General features: G+C 36.5%; 1 long non-coding RNA gene across 1 annotated transcript in view; it reads right to left on the reverse strand.

Moving 5' to 3' along the window:
* Positions 1 to 22,935: 22,935 nt before the first annotated feature.
* LOC146395464 (uncharacterized) overlaps positions 22,936 to 26,793 on the reverse strand; it is a 137,967-nt gene continuing 134,109 nt past the window's right edge. Inside the window, exon 4 of the long non-coding RNA XR_014830769.1 lies at positions 22,936 to 24,948. This is a non-coding gene — a long non-coding RNA (uncharacterized LOC146395464). The remainder of the gene's footprint in view (positions 24,949 to 26,793) is intronic.

Raw genomic sequence — 26,793 nt, forward strand, 5'->3', positions numbered from 1 at the left:
TTGATTTGTGGGTCATATAATTGGGACAGGTGGAGGAGGGAAAACAAATGAAATTAAAACAAGAGAGTCAAAGGGATGTAAGTAGAAGATGGGAAGCTGAAGTTTTCAAGTGTAGTAGCCACTATAGCCATGTCCTGAGAGTAAAAAGGAAATTAGGAGGTATCAGGAGGAGGGCTAATAGCAAGGTGTGAGGGATAGATAGAGCTACTGAGATAAATGACAGTGGGGACCTGACTAAGCAGAAGGAAAAGTTGTCCGAGCTTTCCCAAGAGCACAACTGAGCCTGCAAGCCATACATTTCCAGTAGCACCAGTCTGTAAGATAGCATGATTTCCTATGCTGTGTGAAAGGATTATTATTATTATTATTATTCATCTTTTTATTTTTATTTTATTCTATTTTATTTTTTTGTCTTTTTTGCTATTTCTTGGGCTGCTCCCTCAGCATATGGAGGTTCCCAGGCTAGGGGTTGAATCCGAGCTGTAGCCTCCGGCCTACGCCAGAGCCACAACAACGCGGGATCCAAGCCACGTCTGCAACCTACACCACAACTCATGGCAACGCCAGATCGTTAACCCACTGAGCAAGGGCAGGGACCGAACCCTCAACCTCATGGTTCCTAGTCGGATTCATTAACCACTGCACCACGACAGGGCCACATGTGTAGCATATGGAAGTTTCCAGGCTAGGGGTCAAATCTTGAGCTACAGCTTCTAACCTACACCACAGCCACAGCAGCACTGGATCCAAGCTGTGTCTGTGACCTACACCACAGTTCATGGCAATGTCGGATCCTTAACCAACTGATTGAGGCCAGGGCTCAAACCTGCATCCTCATGGATATTAGTGAGATTCATTTCCACTAATCCATGATGAATTTTCTTTCTTTCTTTCTTTCTTTCTTTCTTTCTTTCTTTCTTTCTTTCTTTCTTTCTTTCTTTTCTTTCTTCCTTCCTTCCTTCCTTCCTTCCCTCCCTCCCTCCCTCCCTCCCTTCTTTCTTTCTTTCTTTCTTTCTTTCTTTCTTCTTTCTTTCTTTCTTTCTTTCTTTCTTTCTTTCTTTCTTTCTTTTCTTTCTTCCTTCCTTCCTTCCTTCCTTCCCTCCCTCCCTCCCTCCCTTCTTTCTTTCTTTCTTTCTTTCTTTCTTTCTTTCTTTCTCTCTCTCTCTCTCTCTCTCTCTCTTTCTTTCTTTCTTTCTTTCTTTCTTTCTTTCTTTCTTTCTTTCTTTCTTTCTTTCTTTTCTTTCATGGCATTACTGCTTCATATGGAAGTTCCCAGCCAAGGATGGAATCTGAACCAAAGCTGTGGCTACACCAAATCCTTTAACCCACTGAACCAGGCCAGGGATAGAACCCATGCCTCTGGAGCAATCCGAGCAGCTACAGTTGGAGTTTTAACCCACTGTGCTACAGCAGGAACTCCAAAAATTTAATTTCTTTTAAGAGAAATTTGGTAGGAATAGGAAAAGAAAGGGATGAGAAGCATGGAGGAAAAAAATGAGAGAGCATAATATCTTGCATAGTTTGAGTTGTTGTAATAATTTAATGACGAGTACATTTCTGTACATAAGGCAGAGAATGGTTGGAAGAGAAAGCGAGTGAAAGAGAGATGCTTACTTTGACAAAATTGCAAAGGAAATGGAAATGGAAAGGTGTACCAGAAGCATTCATGGGAGAATTAGTACTGTCAAAGAAGAAGTGGTTATTTCTTAGAAGGCAAGAGTAAAGAGGTATACATTATACCAAACATTATTCTGCTGAATTGATTTATTTATTCCAAAAATAATACTTAACAACTTATAGCTCCAAATAAGCTGCTAGGAGCTGGAGATTTAAATATGTAAGTAGGATTTCTTCTGTCTTCAATTTGAGCAGTCTAATGAAAATGTTTTCGTAGTTATACAAAATGTGTATAATTGTAATTATTACTATAAGTTCTACTATCAAATTGTAGGCAGAGCACAAAGAATCATGCAAAAGGAAAATTTAACAATTTTGGGAAATAAACACACAGGCAGAGTAAATAGAATGAAAAATTATATGCCAGAAGATTTCAAAAAGAGAAGAAAAAAATTGTAATGAAAAATAAAAAGGGAGAAAATATTTGAGCTTAGTTTTGGATTCATAAACTTTTAGAAACAGAAAATAGTGTGCTGAAGTGGGTAAGAAATGTGGTAAGAAATGTTAATCAACAATGATTATGCCTCCTTGTTGAGAAGAGATAAGAAGGAGAAGATACAGTGAATTCAGGGTATATTTTATTTCTGATATTACATCTTTTCCCTATAATCTTATAAAAACATCAAAGAAATAAAATCATTAAAATATTATCATACATTAGAAAGAATCTTTTTAGAAGGAAGTACTCTTAATGAGAAGGATGTTTTAGAATTAATAATATTATGAACACTAATAAGAGTAATGCTTTAGAAAGACTATTCAGTGCCAATAAAGAGATATTTTCCAAAAACATTAGCTGTGGGAATAGAAATGAGGGGAAAGGTTTGACAGTTTTTAGATGACAAAACACACCGGGCTTGATGAATTATTGAATGTTGGTTAAGTGTGAAGACAAAGAGTAATTACAGGTCTATTTTGATGTTGAGTGAGGATAGGCAGAAAGATATATTTTGGTTTTGGAAATGATGATCTTGGTATTTATAACAGATGTATGGGTGTAGATTCCACTAAGTGTTCAGTAATTAGGTTTTTTATACCTAGGACAGTTATTTGAATAGAAGATATAGATATAATCATTTATGACAGTCCAGAGAATCAAGAAAAAACATATAGAATAAAGACATTAAAAGACCAATAGCAGAAACATGGAGAACTCTTGACATTTGAAAAGCAATCCATAGAGATAAGCCATTGAATGACACTGAGAATTGGCATGAGAAATCCAGAAATTAGAGGTTTTAAAAAAAAACACTATATAATGGTGCTTTAAAAAGAGTAGTTTTATGTTTGTATTGTGGTTCATTAAGATCAATTACAATAATGGAGATGACCAGTGAATGAAGCACAAATGAAAGAAATAGCTCTTTGATTCTGTTTCTCAATCACTGGTTATTTTCTCCCATGTGCTTAGTATTGTTGGAATAATTTTGTATTGAGTAATTCTGCATGCAAAACTCAATGATAGGCACAATGGAGAATGTAAGGGTGAAATGAACAGTGTCTAAAGCTTAAAGAGCAAATATGAAACATGAAAATGAGATAATCATTTCCCATTTAAGAAACAAACAGAATTCTGTATAAAGAGATAAGCTATTTAAACAATTAGAATATTGTAAAGATTCACACTCTGTATTACTTATTGAATCCAATTAATATTTAATAATTAGAAATTACACCAAATTCAGAGAAATGGAAATTAAATCTCTTGAATTTGAATTTTTGGCAGTCAATAATATGTTTAATCTTTGGAATGTTGGCAAGTACTCATTTTATTAAATGCTACATATTAGTATATTTAAAAGGAATTCACTGCAGCTATTTATTAATGTGTTCACATCCTAGTCATCAAATATTATCAGTGCAATTATTTTGTTTTTTAAAAAATTCTCCTTGACTTTTGAAATATGATTTGTTCATCTCAAGCATTAAACTTTGAAGAAAGATTTCCTTCACTAGATATTTTATCAGAAAATGCCTATACAATGAAAGATTAAGTTAATAAACATATATATTTCTTTGGTGATGACAAACCATTATTTTAACTTTCATATTAATTTTTGATTGATTGATTGATCGATTGGCTGTGGCCTGCAGTGGCTTGATGTGGGGTCTCAGTTCCCAGACCAGGGAGTGAACCGAGGTCACAGCAATGAAAACACAGAGTCCTAACTACTAGATTACCAGGGATCTCCCTTTATGTTTTTGTTTTATTAAATTCTAAAGCAGTGCAGAGTATCATCATCACCCACATTGTTTGGTATTAACTGTTGCCTCTTCCTATGTTTACTTGTTCTCATATGTATTTTAAGTTCTCTGAAAAGACAGGAAGCAATTTTTAAGCAAAAATTATGTTTTGCATTTTTCTTCTAAAATAACCATTTTATTATTCACACAAGCAAAGATTCAATGATTGATTTTGAATTATTAAATTATTTTTACAAGATATTATGTCAGTATTGGGGAAAATATTATTACTTCGAGATATAAGTACGTAATTATTTTCAAGGAAAGAGTTTTAGAACAGATCTTGTTTTAAAGGTGAGTTCTTCTGAGTATATACTGAGTGATCGAGGATTGTCTGAGGAGAGATAGGTAAATAACATAAGAAAGAAATGAGTGAGGGAGTTCCAGTTGTTGTTCAGCAGGCTAAGAACCTGACTAGCATCCATGAGGATACTGGTTCTATCCCTGACATACCTCGGTGGGTTAAGGACAACTCTACCATGAGCTGCAGCATAGTTTGCAGACACAGCTCTGATCTGATGTTGCTGTACCTGGGGTGTATGCCAGCTGCAGCAGCTCTGATTCAACCCTTAGCCTGGGAACTTCCACATGTCACACTATGGCCCTAAAATGAAAAAAAAAAAAAGGAAGAAAGAAAGGAGTGGGAATTTGAAGGTGTGGTTGGGTGAGGAGTAGAGGAGAAAAATGTCATTGGGCGGAGCAACATGACATCAGAGACCAGCTGTAAAGAGGAGCTGGGTTTAGGAATTAATAATGGCAGAGATGGCTGAAGCAAAATTTTATTTAATTACACAGCTCCTCTCTGATATAGCAAAATATCAGAAGAATTTCTACAATATAAATGTATGATATGCATAGTGATTGAGACTTTGAGTCAATTCTAGATCAGCTTAGATAAGGGGGACTCTTAGGATACAAATTGAAATAAAAATGAGATATTTAATAGAAACAGTAATTAAAAAAAAAAAAAAAAGGCTGTCCAAGAGAATTTAACAAGGAATTCACAAAACCCTGAGCAGCCATTGAATTTTTCTGAGTTGTGGGATAGAAGATTCAAGCTAAATTTTTTAAAACTCCAAGATAATTGAAGTGTCCAAGATAATTGAAATACAGGTTGCCATGGAAGTCACACTCATCACTCTTTTTTAAATTCCTTTTCCAGGTTTCCTGGTTCTATAGAGTCTTGAAAGCTAAAAATCTGCCCTTTTTAAAATTTGTATTTATTTTTATGATTTTTATTTTTTCCATTATAGTTGAATTACAGTATTCTGTCAACTTCAACTGTACAGGAAAGTGACCCAGTCATACACATATATATATATATTTTCTCATCTTATCCTCCATCATGTTCCATCACAAGTAACTAGATACAATTCCCTGTGCTATAGAGCAGGATCTCATTGCTTATCCATTCCAAATGCAAGAGTTTACATCTATTAACCCCAAACTCCCAGTCCATCCTACTCTCTCTCCCTTCCCCTTGGCAACCAGGAGTCTGTTCTCCAAGTCCATGAGTTTCTTTTCTGTGGAAAGTTCCTTTGTGTCATATGTAGATTCCAGATATAAGTGATATCATATGGTATTTGGCTTTGTGTTTTTGGTTTACTTCACTTAGTATGAGAGTCTCTGGTTCCATCCATGTTGTTGCAAATGACATTATTTTGTTCTTTTTTATGGCTGAGTCTTATTCCATTGTGTACATATACCAGATCTTCCTAATCCATTCATCTGTCAATGGACATTTAGGTTGTTTCCATGTTTTGGCTATTGTGGATAGTGTTGCAATGAACACACAGGAGCATGTGTCTTTTTCAAGGAAAGTTTTGTCTGGATATATGCCTAAGAGTGGGATTGCTGGGTCATATGTAGTTCTATATTTAGTTTTCTGAGGTACCTCCATACTGTTTTCCATAGTGGTTGTACCTATTTACATTCCCACCAACAGTGAAGGAGGGTTCCCCTTTCTCTGCACCTTCTCCAGCATTTGTTATCTGTGCACTTATTAAAGATGGCCATTCTGACTGGTGTGAGGTGGTACCTCATAATATTTTGATTTGCATTTTTCTAATAATCAGTAATGTTGAGCATTTTTTCATGTGCTTGTTGGCCATCTGTATATCTTCTTTGGAGAAATGTCTATTCAATGGTTATTTTGCCCATTTTGCCATTGGATTGTTGGCTTTTTTGCTGTTGAGTTGTATAAATTATTTGTATATTTTAGAGATTAAGCCCTTGTCAGTTGCATCATTTGAAACTATTTTCTCCCATTCTGTAAGTTGTCTTTTTTTTTTAATGGTTTCCTTTGCTTTGCAAAAGCTTGTCAGTTTGATTAGATCCCATTTGTTTATTTTTGCTTTTATTTCTGTTGCATTGGGAGACTGACTTAAGAAAACATTTGTAAGGTTGATGTCAGAGAATGTTTTGCCTATGTTCTCTTATAGGAGTTTGATTGTGTCTTGTCTTACATTTAAGTCTTTAAGCCATTTTGAGTTTATTTTGTGCATGGTGTGAGGGTGTATTCCAGTTTCATTGATTTACATGTGTCTGTGCAGTTTTCCCAGTACCACTTGCTGAAAAGACTGTTTTTTACCCATTTTATATCCTTGCCTCCCCTGTCAAAGATTAATTGACTGTAGGTGTCTGTGTTTATTTCTGGGTTTTCTATTCTGCTCCTTTGGTCTATATGTCTGTTTTGGTACCAGTACCACACTCTCTTGATTACTGTAGCTTTGCAATATTGCCTGAAGTCTGGGAAAGTTATGCCTCCTGCTTGGTTTTTGTCCTCAGGATTTCTTTTATATTTATATGTTTTATTTATAGGGTTCCATATAAATTTTTGGATTGTTTGTTGTAGTTCTGTGAAAATTGCCATGGATAACATGATAGGGATTGCTTTGAATCGGTAGTATGGGTAATATGGACATTTTTACGACATTAATTCTTTCAAACCCAGGAGCACGCCATTTCTTTGAATCCTCTTTAATTTCCTTGATTAATGTTCTATAGTCCTTAGCATATAAGTCTTTCAAATCCTTGATCAGGCTTACTCCTAGGTATTTAATTTTTTAGGGTGTAATTTTAAAAGGTATTATATAAAATCTGCCTTTTTTAGGCTTGCTTTCACATACTTCTGTGGTGTGCGTCTTTGTATCTGCCAATCAAATGTGTCTTCATGAGACTTGAAAGTGGAAATTAGCAAAGTGAGATGGTAATTGACTACAGCTATCTGCTAGCAAGCATAGCAGTGAATGCATCCATTTTGGAGGTGGGGGGGACAACAGAAACAGAATTCTTGTATATATTCCCTATTGTCTAATGTGACTGGCATTTATTCCATTAATAAAATGGGGGGAAAAAGCAGAGTTTCCATAAGAAGAATGTCTGTGTATGGTTATTTATAAATTTTTCTCAATTTCTTTCCTGAATATGTCATTTCTGAGGGCATAGAATCCCACCTTGGTTCGCTTCTCTCCTGGTGAATCTATGACAAAACTAATAGCCTTAATAAATTCTTAACTATTAGAATAGTTTGACTGGTTCTATTATCTGCAATTAAGAATCCTATAGGAATAAAGATGGATAAAAATATATCATAATAAACCACAATGTAACTGTTTTCTGGTGTATTTTGAGATAGGAGTGAGGATGGCATTCAAAATGCCATGAATCCTGGTGAAATATTAAGATGCCATTTACCAAACACCTTCCCCACTCCTTGAGTTACTCTCCCCATGACACAAAGTCAAAACCATCTTTCTCAGTTGCATAATAAAAAGTCCAAAGCCAATGTAATGAGATATGGCAATTTCAGCAAAGTTTCAAAAATTTCCACTACCTCAAAATTAAAATGGAAAAAAAATGACACAGCGTTGTAAATCAACTATAATTTAATAAAATGGGTTAAAAAAAAAAAAGGAGATTTCCCATTTCTAGGGCTTTCCTCCTACAAGAAGCAGTTGGGAAAGCATGAGATAGTAGATGATTGCAAAAGTCCTATTAGGAGTGCCAGTGGTGGTTCAGTGGGTTAAGAATCCAGCATAGCATAGTGTCTGTGAGGATGCAGTTTTGATCCCCGGCCTTGATCAGGATCTGGCATTGCCACAAGCTGCATTGTAGGCTGGCAGCTGCAGCTCAGATTTGACCCCTAGCCTGGGAACTCTATGTGTGGCCTTAAAAAAATAAAATAAAAAGTTCAGTTACATATTTCAGCACAGGGGACACTACAATTTCTCCAAAAACATAATTGTTAAGCTTTGGTTATAAGAAAGGTGTGGGAGGGTAGCCATAAAATCTCTTTGTATTAGAAATATGTAAACTCTTGACTATTCAAGGCTTAAATGGGGAGTTGATATGAAGTAGAATCAGACAGGGAGTCTCCTGCAGAGCAGAAGAATATAAGCCAGGTGTTCCTTTCATATAATGGCCTGATATCTGCTTAGAGCTTCTCTCTATATAACTGGAGTCAAGGTATCATATGGATATGAATTGATACAACAAGAAAAGGTACATACAACTGGGAGTGCCTATGGTGCTGAAAAGCACAGTGCAATTGGACCAGATTATTCCAGAGAGGAGTATTATATGAAGCCTTCAACGCAGCTGAAACATCTGGTTATTGATTTGCATATATTCTGCAGTGAGTCCAGTGTGTGGCTCATCTTCAATTGCATTGCTTCTTTTTCTTTGGTCCGTGTTTTTTATCGAATTACATCAACACACTGCTCTTTCCTCTCTGGTCTTTCTGACTCCCGAAAGAAAGAAACATCTTGATATTGAAACAGATTGATTTGTAGCATTGTACACAGGTAATGGAAACATCACAGGCTTCCAAGAGACTGTTAAATATCTATGGGGATGCTTATTGACTGTGTGTCATTATATAAAAAGAGAGAGTATCATGTTGTTATGTTTTAGAAAAGTGGATAATCTTTCCCCAAAGGACATGTTTACTCAGATTTTTTTTTTCTAAGTTTAGTTTGCTTTCTGGAGAAGATTACAGTAATTCTGCAGTGAAAAGATTTTTCTACCACAGCAAATATCCTGCATTGAAATAAATAATGGTGCCGCCTGTCTAATCTAATAAATAGTTATGAAGTTTTATAGACTTTAAAGCTGATGGTCCCATTGCCATCATATTCATTTTATTAAGAATCCCTCCCAATACACTCTGAGAGTTTACTCTACATACCCATTTTCTCTTGAATTATAGATATGGTGGGGAAAAAAAATCACAAGCTTTCAAGATGTAAAAAAGAAAAAAGTGAAACTAGAAGTTTAAAGTGGTGGTTGGGAGTTGAGAGTGAAAAGAAAGTAAGGAAAAAAATCAATACTATCACAGAAAAGAGAAAGTATAAGTGATATGAACAAAGCCGTTTATCAAACTAGAAAGAAAACAAGAAGTCCAGTGTGGATTTAAGGAAGAAAATATTCCAGGGTTGCTAGGGAAAGAGCCTGAGGAGAAAGAGGAACTGAGAACATCAAGGCAAGTCTCTTACAGCCTTGTATCTGAGAAATATACCAAGACACTCATAAAATGTGGGGGTCCCTGTGAATCATTGTGATATATGTATGTATGCATATACACATACACACCAATATATTTACTTACATATGTGTATATATGTATGTATATGTATACTATACACACATACAGAGAAATTGAGTGAATTATGAATTTAAGTAAGGCTTCACTTAAAGGGGATAAAAACAAGAGTGAAATTAAAATTAGAAATGTCATTGTCAACAGTTTTAAAGCTATGGTGGTTGGTGATAAAACCTGTGAATGGTAGAAAGAGAGAGCAGTGGATATATACACATGCCTGTAAGTAAATTTTACACCATGCAGATATTTTTAGGGGACAATAAAATATGACTAGTTTGTGAATTCATTCTAGAACAGGTCAAAACATTGACTGGGACTTAGTCCATGGGTTAAGACTCTGCATAATGATGGATGCTTGCCCTACCTGAGGTTCCAGGGAGATGGTCAACAAATTTAATGATTTGGAATTCCTGCTGTGGCACAGCAGAAACAAATCCAACTAGGAACCATGAGATAATATGTTCCATCCCTGGTCTCACTCAGTGGGTTAAGGATCCAGCATTGCTGTGAGCTGTGGTATAGGTCACAGACATGGCTCAGATCTGGTGTTGCTATGGCTGTGGAGTAGGCCGGCTTCTGTAGCTCCTATTAGACCCCTAGCCTGAGAACCTCCATATGCCATGGGTATGGCCCTAAAAAGCACACACACACACACACATAAAATCAACAATGTTAAAGAAATAAGGAAAAAATAAAGTCAACTAAGTCTGAGGACTGAAATCAACCAACTAACCAACAAACAAATAGACAAACTAAACAATTAAATGGAATTGTGGTGCACAGAGAGCTTTGTCCACAAGCTAGAATGATTTAGAATTAAGGGCTATTTTTTTTTTAATCTAAGAATAATGGTAGAAATTGAGAGAGATTTAAAGTTGCTTACTAGAAATCTGAGCCATAATTGTCAGTATATTTTGTTTGTATAACTCTTCAATAGGGAGAGTGAGGAGTTATAGCTGAAGAATAAAATTACTATTGTATTTAAGGATATTTTTTGCAGTAATCTCTTTACTTTTCAATTATTTTACCTCTAAGGATATGTAGGAACTTAAAACATGTGTAGATGGGAATGTAAATTGGTGCAACCACCTTGGAGGACAGTATGGAGGATACTTCAAAACCAAAATATAGAACAACCATATCACCCAGCAATCCCATTCCTGGGCATATATCCAGAGAAAACCATAATTCAAAAAGATAAATACACCCACAATGTTCACAGCAGCACTTTTTATAATAGCCAAGACATGGAATCAACCTAAATAAATGTCCATCAACTGAGGAATGGATGAGAAGATGTAGTGCATAATACAAGAGAATATTATTCAGCCATAAAAAAAGAACAAAATAATGCCATTGGAAGCAACATGGATGGACCTAGAGATTATCATACTGAGTGAAGTCAGTCAGACAAAGACAAATATCCTGTGATATCACTTATACATGGTATCTAAATAAAAATTACACAAAATAACTTATTTATAAAGCAGAAACAAACACACAGATTTTGAAACAAATCTTATGGTTATCACAGGTGAAATAGTTGAGGGGAGGGAGAAATTGGGAGGGTGTACACACTACTGTGTAAGGTAGATGATTAAAAATAAATAACTACACAACACTGGAAAATCTACTCAATAGTTTTTAATAACTTATATGGGAAAAAAGGATGCATTTATTTTATATATATATTTATATTATATATAATATATATTTATTTTATATATATAACTGATTCACTTTGATGTACACCTGAAATTAATACAATATTGTCAGTCAAATATAGTCCAATAAAATGTAAAAAAATAAAACAGATGTATACTTGAGTTTGGAGTATAGTAAGATTTTTAACTCAATTCAGTTAAGGCATTTATTACGTAAAAGAATATTAAAATAGTTATCAAAAATAACATATTTCATACAAAGAAATCAAGGTTTTTTATCTTTAAATCTGTTGTCAGAAAGCTGGGCTTATAGGAATTTAGAGGCCAGAATATTTGAGTTTATTGCCATTGTTACTTCCGGCATTGTAATAACTCCATTATTTTTTGGCATGCCCACACCATGTGGAAGTTTCAGAGCTGGTGATTGAAACCACTCTACAGCAGTAAAAATGCCAAGTCCTTAACCACTAAGCCATCAGGGAACACCAACTCCATCATTGTTATATTTACGTCATATTCATTCTACTGTCCTATTTCAGTTAAAAAGGTTTCACTCCATCATGACTCGGGAGGCTAAGGACACTACATTTTCTCTCTGAGGATGCTGATTCAATCCCTGGCTTCACTCAGTTGGTTAAGGATCCAGCATTGCCATAAGCTGTGGTACAGGTCGCAGATGTGGCTCAGATCTGGTGTAGCTGTGATTGTGTCATAGGCCACAGCTGCAGCTCCTATTTGACCCCTGACCTAAGAACTTTCATATGCCACAGCTGTAGCCTACAGAAGAAGAAAAGATAGGAGTTCCCATCGTGGCACAGTGGTTAACGAATCCAACTAGGAACCATGAGGTTGCGGGTTCGGTCCCTGCCCTTGCTCAGTGGGTTAAGGGTCCAGTGTTGAGTGAGCTGTGGGGTAGGTCACAGACGCGGCTCGGATCCCACGTTGCTGTGGCTCTGGCGTAGGCCGGTGGCTACTGCTCTGATTAGACCCCTAGCCTGGGAACCTCCATATGCCACAGGAGTGGCCCAAGAAATGCCAAAAGGACAAAAAAAAAAAAAAAAAAAAAAAAAAGGAAGCAAAGATAAATAAAAAGATATCATTTCACAGAGTTCTCTCTATATAGGCACTTGTTCACCAGCCCAAAGTTTGTTTCTGATTGCATCATTGGATATTCCATGTTTGTGATATTATCTTGAACTTTATATAAATTACCTGTAGGAGAAGCTGAAGACACAATTCTATGCTCTTCCTAAAAATTAGAAATTATCCTGTCTTAACTCATGAATCCTTGCTTATCCTTCTTAATAGAAAAATGTTATAGATAATAGCAGAAGTCTTTTAGTTCCATTTTTCAATTTTAATAGCTGACACTGAGAACTCAGGAAAAAATGAAGGCAGCTGAGATGGTTGTGAGCTCCTTTTAATTACCGAATGTGTGTGTGTGTGTGTGTGTGTGAGAGAGAGAGAGAGAGAGAGATGGATAAGAGAGAATGAGAGAGAGGTTGAGAGTCTTAAGATTATCAAAATGAAAGAGAATTAGATTGCTGGGATTATAAAAATAAAAAAAGGAGACTGACATTTAAAAATTTAAAGTAAAATTAAAAGATTGTTATGGTGGTTTATTCATAACATGACAATGAATTAACTTTCATAAATAAAGGAGAGTAGAGAAGATCCTGTGCTCTTAAAAGGAGTGGGAAAATCTGCAGGAAAACAGGAAAAAAATATAATATATATAAACATATATAATACACATAGATTTATATATATATGATTTGGCAATGGCTTAACTGATTGTGGGGGCTGGAAAGCCCAAAGTCTGTGTGATGGACCAGCAGGCTGAAAAGATAGCAAGGAGTCGATACTGTAATTTTGAGAAAAAACTTTTCCTCTCCAGGGAAATCTGTTTTTGTTCATAATCACTTCAGCTGATTTGAAAATGCCCACTTGTATTATTGAATGTAATTCCTTTAAATAAAATAAGCTGATTATTGTAGTTAGCTATTACTGCCTCCAAATACCTTCACAGCAACACTTACATTAGTGTTTGATTAAATAACTGGGTACAGCAGCCTAGCCAAGTTGACACATAAACTAATCAACACAATATCCAAGCAGTCTCACGTTTCAACACCCCTACAGCCCAGATTAGTAAACATATTTTCTAAAATTTAATGTTTCAACTAGAGATTGGCACTTGCCATCTGCCTCTACACAGATTGAATCATGAGCCACTGCAGCTGCTGACCTTCAATACTCCCTGAAAGAAGCTCAGGATGGAGCTCAGGAGTGAGACACTCTGAACTCTGGGAAAACTGGAGGAACATCTTCAGATATTTTCAGGAGAAGATTTTATAAGCCCAGTTCTTGTACCTTGTTGTATCTAGAAAAGCGCTAAAATTCTTCATGGTGATGCCTGTTCCTCATGACTAGCAGTAATCTTCACAAGACTAGCAGCGACCTTCTGTAAAATGTGTGCTTGGTTGCATGTACCTCCCCCTTCACCAAAATCACATATATTCCCCCTACCTCTTTGGAGAGGTATTTTAAAGCTCTGTGAAATTCTGCCTTCCAGGCTATAGTCCTCATTTTGCCCCAAATAAAACTGAACTCTTAAATTTAGGATGTGCATACTTTTGAAGTTAACAAATGGCACAATATTGTGTGTCCTGATTATTACACATTTCTGTGTTATATTAGAAATTATATTAATGGAAGACAATACATTAAATTCATAAATTATAGTCCGAGATCAAGATCCCAGAAGGGCAATGTTCCCTCTTAACATATTGGGGAAAAATCTGTTCCAGGTCTTTCTACTAGCTTCTGGTAGTTCTTCAGCTTCTAGCAGCATAACTTCAGTCTTTACACAGCATTCTCCCTGTTTGTGGTATGTGTCCTCATTTCTTCCTTCTATAAGGAGGTGGCCCATTATGGATTATTGGCCCGCCCTACTCCTTTATGACTTCATCTTAACTAATTATGTCTTCTATACACATGCTCACAGGCTGAGGTACTGAGTGTTTGGGGTTTAGAATACATGAATTGGGAGGAATGATTTAATCCATAATGGTGTTTAGAATCAATTTTGAAAAAAATATTCTATTTCTTTATGAGAACTATAGGTACATCTCTCTGCCTAGGACACTCATTTAGGCTCCTGTGTACTCTATTATTCTGCAGATTTTGGTGAATAACAAACCAAGAAAGGAAATTGAATTGTGGTGGAAAGTGAGGGAAGGATCAAAATTGAGACTAGGGTATTTATTCCCTTGTGAACCTTTATGAGTTATCACCTTGAGCTTGTGGAATCTATATTTTCATCATGACTCTGGGTCCCCAGTACTCCCCTTCCTCATCTCTTCCAGTAACAGCTTCTAACCCACCCTATTTCTTTTTATTCTCATACAAAAGATTGCATCACCTTTGTAATGTGGAAAGTAACATAATGTCTTTTCTATCAAAGGAAATCTTGATTACTGCATTTTGTTCCAGTTTCCACTGAAATGCCCCCTGCAACCCCCTTCCTCTTTACTTATTTTCCCAGCAACAATTTGTTTCAATTAGCCAACAGGGAAGAATGTGCACCGTGACCTGGCCAATGGGAAGGGGACAGATACATCACATGCATTAGCGATAAATAAGGGAGGGTCCTTTGTTCAGCTCCTAGGCTTTTTGGAGTTCCTGTGCCCTTCTGCAGAAGTAAAGAGCCTTGTCGTGATCTCCCCTTGTCCATATGTCTCACTTTCCAACACTGATGACCTGAGCCAGAGTTATCTTAATTCCCAACTGTAATTAGTTCCTTTTGAAAATAAATTTTCCTAACATAACCATGTTTTCTGCTTACTCTTGGCACCTTGGCCAATACCAATACTTTCCAAACATAAGCTGATTTATTCATAATGGAAAAAGAAATAGAAACTATAACAAAATAATACACTGTCTAGATTGTGGAATGCTTCCTTAATGAAAATTCATGTCAATTCCCTTTCCTAACTACTATTCATTTGATTTTGAAGCTCTATGTGTAGGTTCCATCTTAATGGTTCATGTTTAACTTCTCTTGATGACTTTGTTCTCTTATCATTATAAAATATCTTCCTTGTTCTTTACTTTGTCTGATATAAATGAAAACATCTTAGCCATCTTTTGCTTGGTAATTGCATAGAGCATCTACTTTCACTTTTAACCTATGTCTTCAATATTTAAAATGAGTTTCTTATAGACAGCCTATGAGTGGATCTGATGCCAGAAAGATGTTACTAGAATCTGAGTTCTTGTTCATGCAGTTGAAGAATGAACTCTGTGAACACACAGGCAGCAAGAAAGCAAAGTCTTTATTATAGGAAAACAAATAGCTCCCAGGCTTGCTGGGAGGAAGGGAGAAGAGCCCCAGCTCTCTATTGTCCTATAGGGGTTTTTACCCCTTAGAGGTGGAGGGGGTACCAATGTGGGGTCCAGAAAGATGTAGTTTTCTCCTATTGGCCTTGCTCAATTACCTATATCAGTCTGTCCAATAGGGGTCTTAAGGGTGGAAGTGCTCTGTAAAGCTCATAGTTTCTTTACCTTTTTCTTCCAGTAAACTGAGTCACAGGGGATTATGGATTAATGTCCATCTGGGCATATGTACACTCACTATAGTAAATAAGGCCTGTGGGGATGTTACTCCCTGGAGCCCTTAAGCCTCAAATGTTAATCAATAGCCGTATCAAAGAATGCATTAAAGCCCAAGCTCCAATACACGGAATACCTGATTTAGTATTCTGCCTCAGATCTTCTATTGGAAACTTTGATTCAATGTGGCAAATGTCTGCTTCAAAATTTATTGCAATTATCAATATGGTTGTATTTAAATCTACCATCATACATTTGTTTCTACTTGTGCCATCTATAATTTGGTCTTTTTTCATTGTTTACTTTTTTCATTAATGTAATATTTTTGTAATTCCATTTATCTTGATTATTAACTTATTAGGAAAGGGGAGTAGAATTTACCACTTCCAAATGTGCCTCTTTTGAACAAGGATTATTTTGAGGTGGTTATTTTTAAGAAACCACAGATGCAGAAAAAGCTTTGAAAACATAGAAATTACCCTTTTGTAAGAGGTATTCACATATTTAAGGTAAATCTGGTAAGGGTATCTCACTCTCCCTCTAGGCATCAGGAAAAGAAAGATGACTAAATCTCTAGGAACTCTTATTAAAAGAGAAGGCATATAACTAAATCTGCATAACAAACATCCCTTCCTTTACTATGCTTTGCCTGAAAACCTCCCAAATTCTTCTGTCTTTCATTGCAGATAGTATTTAAAGGTGATGATTGGGGACTTTTAGATATTCATCTTTCCTGGGTCTCTCCTTTGGAGAGAAGATATACATATTAAAAATTGTGTTTTGCTGCTGCTAATCTGATTTTTATTACAGGGCAGTCTCAGCCAAGATTTTAGAATGGTAGAGAGAAAATTATTTTTTCTGTCCTACGTTAGTTATATTTTTTGGGCTGTATTTTTTAAAGGTATCCAAATTAAGTGAGTGTCATTGGTTCAAGTATAGATCAAGAGCAAAATGGAGAGACTGGTCTTTTGAAAAGACTAATCTTTACAATAAATATTGCCAGGTCAATATCGGAAAACCTACCAAAAAAAAAAAAAAAAAAGCACAGAACAATTAAGTTATGATGGATTATAAACAGATGTTAAAATTAAAATGCTTTCACATAAAAACATATGAGAGTATTTTTATAAATTTTGGGAATCACAAAGATTTCTAAATATTTATAGTGTTGACTCAAAACATAAGCCCAAGACACAGCATCTCAGGTAGCTCTGAGAAACCACTCAGAGGAGGCTTGTGGGGAGGAGCTAGGATATAAGAATTTGCAACAAAGGGAAGGTAGTAGGAACAAAAGATTTACAGATAACCAGATTTACAGAAAACCTTTTTTTTTTTTTGTCTTTTTGTCATTTCTTGGGCTGCTCCTGCGGCATAGGGAGGTTCCCAGGCTAGGGGTCTAATTGGAACTACAGCCACCGGTCTATGCCAGAGCCGCAGCAATGCAGGATCCGAGCCACGTCTGCAACCTACCCCACAGCTCACAGCAATGCTGGATCCTTAACCCACTGAGCAAGGCCAGGGATCAAACCCGCAAACTCATGGTTCCTAGTCAGATTTGTCAACCACTGAGGCATGACGGGAACTCCAGAAAACCCTCTTCTCTGGTAAAATATAAAAGTCTGGACTTACTGGAATTATTCCTTTGATATGCATCTCAGCTGTGGGCCAGTCTTCTTGTTTCTTCCCTGAGTTCCCTCAGGGCTCATTGGCCCACCCTTGGGAGTGGCTGTTCTCAAAAATCACCATGATATCTTTTGTTTTGCCCACTAACTACAGGGCATTATTTCAGATAGCTCTGAATACTGCTCCAAAGAAGAAAGGGAGAATATCAAGATATAAGTCATAAAAGTAAAGGGGGAGGTGCATGAATTTTACAGGTGTTTACTGCTGGTGTAGTGAAGGTTACTACTAGTCATAGACGTTAGTCATCATTGAAGGATTTTAGTGTTTTTCTAGATATGAGGATATCCAAGAATTGGGCTTATAAAATCTTCTCCTAAAAATATCTAACTATCTGAAGACCTGTTCTTCCAGTTTCCCCAGAGCAAAGAGTGCCTCACTCCTGGTCTCCACCAGGAGCTCCACTCAGAGGGTGCTACAGGTCATCAGCTGCTGTGGCTCATGTTTTACTCCATGTAGAGGCTGATGGCAAGTGCCAAGCTTCAGTTCATGATAACAATGTGCAGAAAAGAAGTGGTATTTTCCATTAACAGCAAGAAGACAATGTGATGGCCAGCAACTGTGGCTCATGCTCTAATGGTACAACCACTTCTTCAGCAGCTGTTCCTAGAGCTCAACTAACTGTCCTCTCAGGAATGCTCTTGTGTTTGACATCATGGTAATGAGCTCTTCCAATGATCTACCCACATTCTTTGGTGCCCCTCTTCCATTTTACCTCCAGTTGACCTCAATAATAAATCTTCCTGAAAGATTCTCTCTGCACCCTTGAGGAAAGTCTTCCAATGTCTTCCACATTTAGTGTGTTGGAGAATTAAATTGACTCAGGCTCAGATGGTCAGTGTCAGAAAGTGAGACACATGAACATGCAGCGATCTTGACAAGGCTTTTTACTTCTGCAGAAGGGTGTGGGTACTCAAAACGTGCATGTGAAGAAGAAAAGACCCTTCCTATTTATCCCTAATGCAGGTGGCATATCTGTCCCCTTCCCATTGGTCAGGTCAGGGCACATAATCTTCTCAGTTGGCTAATTTGAAACAAATTATTATTGGGAGAAGAGGGAAAGAGAAGGTTGGAGGAGGGTGTCTCAGATGAAGCAGGAAAAAAATGGAGCAACCAAGACTTCTTTGACAGAAAAGACATTTGTTAATTCTCACAAATGGACTTATTAACCTGCTGCCATTTCCAAAAGGAAAATACTTGGAATAATTTCTCACATCTGGTTGTGAGTAATCATGTCAATAAAACCACTTAAAAAATACTCATACAACCTAACCGGGAATGAATTTCATATCATCACATGTGGCATGAAATAAAGAAGAGACTTTGTTGGGGAAAAAAACACAAGTCAAGGGTCAAGAAATGAAGGGATAGCATTGTTTCCGCATCATTCCTTCATCCAAAAGGAGGCTGATGGAGACAAGAGAACTGTGTTCTGTGAAGAAATCTTTCCCAATTTTCATCCTTCTTATTTTAGTATGAGAAGCATCTTTTAATGAAGGAAGAAATAAATTGCCTACCAGCAGAACTGTCTAGATTTAGGGAAACTGTTTATATTTTGTGTATGAACCACATATGACCATCATGTAGACCCATAGGGGCCAATAGGAAATTCATAAACTTTTCTGCCTATCAAGGAAAAATACACATCAGTCCCTGAAAATCTGAGTTTGGGTGCATCCCTTCTTGTAGATAAGTAGGCAAAGGCTCCCACTGTTACTGTTTCAGTAACTTCATCTGGTTTACTTCCTAACAATGCAGAAAGAAATCCCTGGGGTCAACTCCCAACAATCTCCTTGTTGTATCACATAGAGGAATACAGGTGAGGAAAGACATAATGAGGCTACCCTGAAGCTCATTAATATCTCTTACATCCTCAGTTCAAGCAGAAACATTTTTTCCCAAGAGTGATGCATGTAGTATGATGCTGCACATGCAATTTTTAAAAACACAGAAAACTTTCATATATAAATTATAAGTTAAAACATTGGGCATTAAGAAATTCTACTCACTTTGATATAGTACTTATCTCTGAGAGAGAGGAAGAGTAGAGGAGTAGTAAGAGTCTTTCACTCATGACTCATTGCTATAAAAATGAAGTAATAAAGCAAAGCTGATAAAGTTTTAGGATTTGTTAAAATACGGCAGTGTGTAGTCATGATATTATTCTAAGAATGCAATTTTCAGCATGTGTAAAATACTTCTATATAATAAAAAAGAGCTAAATAAGTTCAAGGAGATATAGATATACAGATATATATCTATATATATTTATCTATTCAATAATATAAGTTCCCTAATGGCATCAGAAAATTAAAATACATTGTAAACATACATGTGGTGCCAGTTTTAGTCATTTTCAATGCCTTCTTCAGCTTAAATATTTTGGAAAATTCTTAAGAAATAGGTAAGCAATAATTTTAAGCTTTTAAAGCTTTGGTAAGCATTTATGCCCAAGCAAACATAATGTCCATTTCGATGTCTCGCTGCCTCACCTCACTACATAATAAGATTCCTGTCACATGAACAAACAAAAAAGTTTCAGGGAAAAGTCCCAAAGAGTTAGAGGAATGATTGGGGTGGAGATGATTAAGTAGGAGTGTAGATTCATTCTGTAAACTAAATGTCATTTGACAAAGATAAAAAAAGAATTTATTGTGACAAAAGAGTATGTGTGGGATTTGAAACATCAATTTTAGTATGAATATATGGTTTTAAAAACACCTCACTATGTATTGTTTTTAGTAGGTAAACATTTACATCTATTGATCCAACTCAATACCTCTCCTTTCATTTAGTGAAAGAAAAAACATGCCAGACAATGTTATAAGAATGCTAAACTTTACCATTGACCAAGAGCTGCCTTAAAATATAAAAAAAAAAAATTCTTGAAGCTCTTTATAATGCTATATACAATGCTATTCTATAGCATTACATAGTTAATTTGTTTATGTATAGTACATTTATTTATTTGGGTATTACAATGACCAACATTTTCTTGAGCCATAATCAAAGGACTGGGGATAAAACTGTGAAACAAGAAGCAAACAAAAACCCTGTCCTCAAGTAACTTACAGGCTTTGAGGAAGAAAAATACAATGAAATATAAGAAATAAAACTGTTATATGATAGAAAGAAATATGAAAAATGAAATGACTTTGGGTTTGGGGGTTCAATTTAAAAGATGATTAAAGAGTCCTGATTAAACAGTGACTTGACAAGAACCATGAAGACTTTAATTTCCTTTCTCTTAATGTCATCCAGACATGTACACAGTGAGTACCAAGCATTCAAATTCACTCAAAAAAATTTAAATAAAAACACTGCTAGATATCAGGCTATTGATAAACAGAGAAATGTCACTGCTCTATAAAATGTAAAAGGGGCATCAAGAAGACAGGCAAAGGAGTTCCCATCATGGCTCAGCAGAAACAAATCTGACTAGGATCCAGGAGGAGGCAGGTTCGATCCCTGGCCTCGCTCAGTGGGTTAAGGATCTAGCATTGTTGTGAGCTGTGGTGTAAGATGCAGATGCAGCTTGGATCCAGTGTTACTGTGGCTGTGACATAGGCCAGCAGCTACATCTCTGATTCAACCCCTAGCTTGGGAACCTCCATATGCCATGGGTGTGGCCCTAAAATAAATAGACAAAAAAAAAAAAAAAAAAAAAAAAAGAAGAAAAACAAAGACAAATAGATTAATATAAAGACTACGTGACAGGAAGGATATGGATAGAAACATCATTATTCAGACAATGAATATCAGAGGAAATAAAAGTCAAATAAAATAATATCAGAACATTTCACAGAACTTAAAAATGTATCATCACAAACTGTACCAATTGATAAGTGGTTAAGCAGTACATGAAAGAAAAGAATGTACAAATCGAGGCATGTTACAGTGAAATGTTGGAATATCAAGGACAAAAGAAATTGTAAAAGCATCAAAGGAGAACTGATTGTGAACAAAAAAAAGTGAGTTGTAAATCCAATATTATAGCAATAAGGCTGGATGAGGGAAGTCAGAAATATGAATCATTAAACAGGAGAATTTAATAAACAGAATATTACTTTTAAACACGAAGATGAGTTGAAAATAAACACATGGATTCAGGTCATCAGAAGATGCAGTAACGAGGAGTTCCTGTCGTGGCTCAGTGGTTAACGAATCTGACTAGGAACCATGGGGTTGCGGGTTCAATCCCTGGCCTTGCTCAGTGGGTTAAGGATCTGGCATTGCCGTGAGCTGTGGTGTAGGTCGCAGACTCGGCTTGGATCCCACGTTGCTGTGGCTGTGGCGTAGGCCAGTGGTTACAGCTCTGATTAGACCCCTAGCCTGGGAACATCCATGTGCTGTGGGAGTGGCCCTGCAAAATGCAAAAAGACAAAAAAAAAAAAAAAAAAAATACAGTAACCAAAATCTACTTGAGTAAAGTTAGGATTCTTCTGCTGAAAAAATATATTATCAGGTATTGGAATATACACTGTCAATTTGTGGAGATTATATGTTTTTTCTCTTTATAAATGTTTGATGAATTATGTTAATGGATTTCTAGTATTGAACTATATTGGCAATTGTGGAATACGATCTACTGATACCAGGAGAAAGCAACAGAAGTATTATATAAGGAAGTACAACACCAACTGAAAAAGAATAAGGCACTAGTGAGAAAGCATATTCATAGCAGTCCAGAACTAAACTCATGTGGTAGAACTGGTCTCAGGGAGGCTGTAGTGAGTGATGGTTTGAAATGAGATCTTAATTCCTGTTAAGGAATTGAACCAGGGCAGCCTTAGTGAAAACCAGGAGTCTTAGCCGCTAGATGAGCTAGAGGCTAGAAATGAAATTTCCCTGGATCTTGTCCTTTTATGAAAAAAAAAAAGCAATTTTTTAAGACCAGCGAAAGCTGTAAAACATGTGGGAGAACACACAGAGAAGTAGTTTATTTATTTAAGACAAGGGCAAAATAGAAACACACACCCCTAAGAGGAGTGCAGGTGTGGGCATCCTTTGGAATGAAGAACATGCCAGAGAGGTGATTTAAATCCCTTATATGGGTGAGTATTTTTGGGTCTTTATTTACCTCTGGCCAATCACTTTGTTTTATTTCTCACACCTGATTGTACCCAGGGCCCTCCCTGATATGCTTGTGCATTTTTAGCCAAGACTGATTCCAATGTGAGGGCCTGACGGAATACTGACAACACCTATTATGGGATGAAATGTTCCCTTTTTGACCCCAGGAATCTTTCTGGGCATGTGCAATGGGGAGACCTCCTTGCCTTTATGAGTGATTGACGTAGTCATCTTTTTACTTCAGTAGAGCACAGCTCCTGCCATCAACTTTCTCCTTGAAGGGTCAAAGAGAAACAAGGCCAGATTTACTTGATCTGACAATTCCCAGCTGTTCTCAGCCCAGAATCATAGTGAAATTGGTACAAAAGAACAAAGCAGGGGTGATTAGGAACTAAGAATTATGTATTTTGAAATTAACAAATGAAAAAATTATAAGATATTCAATTAAACAGTAACAAAATGTGATGTTGCAAAGGAGACCTCAATGTATTTCAAGGAAAGAATAAGCCTTTATTTATCCTTCTTTATGTAATGACATTAGTAGTCAATAAAGAAATGCAGCAAACACAGAGACAAACACACATCCCTCCCATTTTCAAGAGAATCATAAACAAAAATACCTGTAAGCAATTATTTAGGTAAATAATTTTATGGAGTTAAAAAAATTAGAGCCACAAGTAAATATCAAATATGTGAGGACAGCTATACTGTTTGATAATAATAAACCAAGATAATTTGAAAATAAATGAGCTCTTTCATTTTAACTCTGAATACTTTTTGTTACAGCCACTTTCTCTTGACTCTCTCTCTCTCTCTTTTTTTCAAAGTTCTATAAAATAAAACTGCTGATAAGGACAAGATACATAGGAGAGGATACAATAGAAAACAAGTGATAGCAACAAAGTTAAAACCTGAAAAGAAGATAAATGAAGGTTAAACGATTTGGCTGAGCAAAGAAAACTCATTTTGTATGTGTGTGTGTGTAAAATCCTGCAAAGGCTCAGGAATTCAAGTGACTACATAAGCCATGAAGCAAGATGTGACAGCTGGTAGCCAACAACAGGTGACTTTGTCGAAAGTTTATCTATGGAGTAGCTTGACTTTGGAATCTCCAGTCCTATGCTAAACCTCCAGATAGCAGCCTCTTTCCTGGAGGAACAGGGAAAGCTGAGAGGGAAATTGGATCAGACCTATGTGAATTCAGAAATAGCAGGCAAATGGACTATGTTTTAGATATTCAATTGAAATCAAGAAGACTAATTAAAATTATAAAGCTCTTTTCTCAGTAAACCACCAATATTGCCAGTCAGGCTTATACAACACAGGTGGCAGATACTAGGTTTACTTTCTGGGGAAGCTGAACCACACCATGATAGCTAGAATAATGACCTCCCCCAAATGCTCTAGCCCTAATCCTCTGCACTTGAGAATATGTTACTCTACATGCTAAAATCATGCTTTGCAGATTAAGGTATGGACCTTAAAAAAAAAAATAGGAGATTATTATGGATGGGTGCATTCTAATCACATGAGTCCTTTAAAAGCACAGAAATTTTTATTGACAGGAGTGAGAGATGAGGTAGAAGCTGAAATCAGAGAGATTTTTAAAAATTAAATTAGGTTAAGCCAGGTAATAGGAAATGATCCAATGAAAGCCTGGTAATAGAGCTATCATTTTATTGGGGACCTCACTATTGGACAAACTCCATCTGAAACACAGAAATTTGAATCAATTATTTTGTGTTTCTCTCTTGATTACTGAAGGGCAGGCAAGCAAAACAAACATTAAAGAAATCATCTAACTAAAAGTCAGAAACTAAAACTAACAAATGCAAAATAGGTTACAGAGATATACCAGAGGGAAAAAAGAGAAACAAAAACACAAATAATATTTCCACAATTATGTGAGATGGCATTTTATCTCAGCAACAAGGCAGCAAGGCAGAGATGCTACAAAATAGAAATATTGCAATTAGAATAAAATGGTTGGAAATTTAAAATATTGTAGATATTACAAATAAATGAATATATCAGATGATGAAAGACAGTGTTACACTCATGCTTAGTTTGCAGTGTATGGTGGAAGTGATAAATGCCAAGACTTTGATGGGGTTATATTCCCAAATCAATCCATTGTAAATTCATTAGAAGAAATAGGTTGGCTTAATCAGTAGAAATTCCTCTAAAAGGGGATGTGGGCCTTGCTTCTTTTTCCTGGAAGAAGACGCCATAAGTCCTAGAGCTCTGAGGAAATGAATTCTTTCGTCAACTTGAAAGTACTTCCCATGTGCTCTTCCCCACTCAAGTTTCTAGGTCAGAATGCGGACAGCACAACATGGTGATTTCATCCCCGGGAGGCCCTGAGCAGAGGGCAAGCTGGCCATGCCTAGACTCCTAACCCAAAAAACAAAATAACAAATGTATTTTATTTAATTCAAGCATGTGGCAATACCCAGCTTAAACTAATGCAATCATGTATCAAAATAGGATGAGTTATCTTAACACTTGAAGCTTGAAGCTACATTGAAATGGGAAAAGCGATTTCAATTCTCTTGTTTATAGAGGTATTTCAAGATTTCATGGGTACCAACAGTGGCCTTTAATAGGTAATGAAAAGTGTAGGGTAATTTTAAGCAGTGGAATGATGTGAGGCTAACCTATACAGCAGTGTTTGACTGCATTAAAATTTGTATCATACAATAGATAATTCTATACTCCGTCATCTCAATATTTTGCAGAATGAAGCTACAGAGATGAAATTGATACAAAACAAGCAGGACTGCTCTATCAGTGGGAGATGGATAGCATCAAAATTATTTGTAAAGCAATACTGGATTTAGTGAGAGAAATACATGCTTAAGAATGAAGGCTACGGAAGTTCCTGTTTTGGCTTAGCGGTAATGAACCTGACTAGTACCCATGAGGATGCTGGTTCGATCCCTGGCCTTGCTCAGTGGATTAAGGAGCTGTGGGCTGTGATGTAGCCTGCAGACATGGCTCAGATCCTGCTTTGCTGTGGCTGTGGAATGGGCTGGCAGCTGTAGCTCTGATTTGACCCCTAGGCAGGGAACTTCCACATGTCACACGTGTGGCACTGAAAAGACAAACAAAAAAAAAAAAAAAAAAGAAGAATCCTTCCACCAATAACTGGGTCTTAGAAGTTATTATCAATGGTGATGGATCTCAGACAAAGTCATACATGTCTCTTAAGAATGGGTACTGGGGAAAATTCTAGTTCTTCTCATTTTCTGGTTCTCCTGTTTTTGAATAAATCTGGGAGGATTAAATGTTCCTGACCCCACTGCTGACATTAAGGACTACCGTATCCTAGCCAGTGGATTGTGAGCCAAGGTGACCTCTGTCAGATCTGGGCAGAAGCATTTAATAGTCACTCTAAGATCCTCCTGCTTGCTCTTCCTCTGTCATGTGAGAGCCATATTCTCCACACTGTGCAGCTACAGGAGAGAGAAGACCTTCATTAGCCTGGAAAAGTGAGTTCTTACATAAAAGACTTTGGACCTAAAATGTTATTGGAGATGTCAGAGCTTTTTATAAGCAAGGAATAAACTCATAGTATGTTAAACCATTGAAATTCTGGGCTTGTCTCTACTGTAATAATTATAATCCCTGTTGACAATACAGTGAGGAATTCTGGTAGATTATAATTTAAGACACTTTTCTCAAAATGAGTGTAGGATAGATTTACAAGTGGGATTAGTATGGGGACTTGATGGGATAAAATAAGTAAGGTGAGGCTATGAACTCAGGATGGTTGAGGGATGATTGATTAACTCTGGTCCTGGGTATGATGATTTGCAGTGCCCAACACTGCATGGATGGACTGAATGGGGGCTGTGGTAAGCAGGATAATAATCTCTCATAGGCATTTATGTCCTAATCTCACAGAATTTGTGAATATGATGAGTTATGTGGGAAAGGAAGATCAAGGTTGTTGATGCAATTAAGTTGCTAATTTGTGGATTTTAAAATAGGGATATTATCCTGGATTATTTTAGGTGGAACCAATGTTATCACAGAATCCCTACTAGTTAGAGGGAAGTAGGAGAGAAAGTAATGTTATGTGCCTGCCATTGTTGGATTCAAAAATGGAGGGAGGGCCCTGAGCCAAGGGATGCAGGCAGCCTCTAGAAGCTGAAAAAGGCAAGGGCATGGATTCTATCCTAGAGTTGCTCGAAGGAAATGCAGTCTGGCTGATGTCTTGATTTTAGCCCAGTGATA

The sequence above is a fragment of the Sus scrofa genome, chromosome 16, assembly GCF_054392235.1.
Source record: "Sus scrofa isolate SSC_HxYL_T2T_F1_AM1 chromosome 16, Sscrofa_HxYL_maternal_Yorkshire_Landrace_v2.0, whole genome shotgun sequence".
Lineage (NCBI taxonomy): Eukaryota > Metazoa > Chordata > Mammalia > Artiodactyla > Suidae > Sus > Sus scrofa.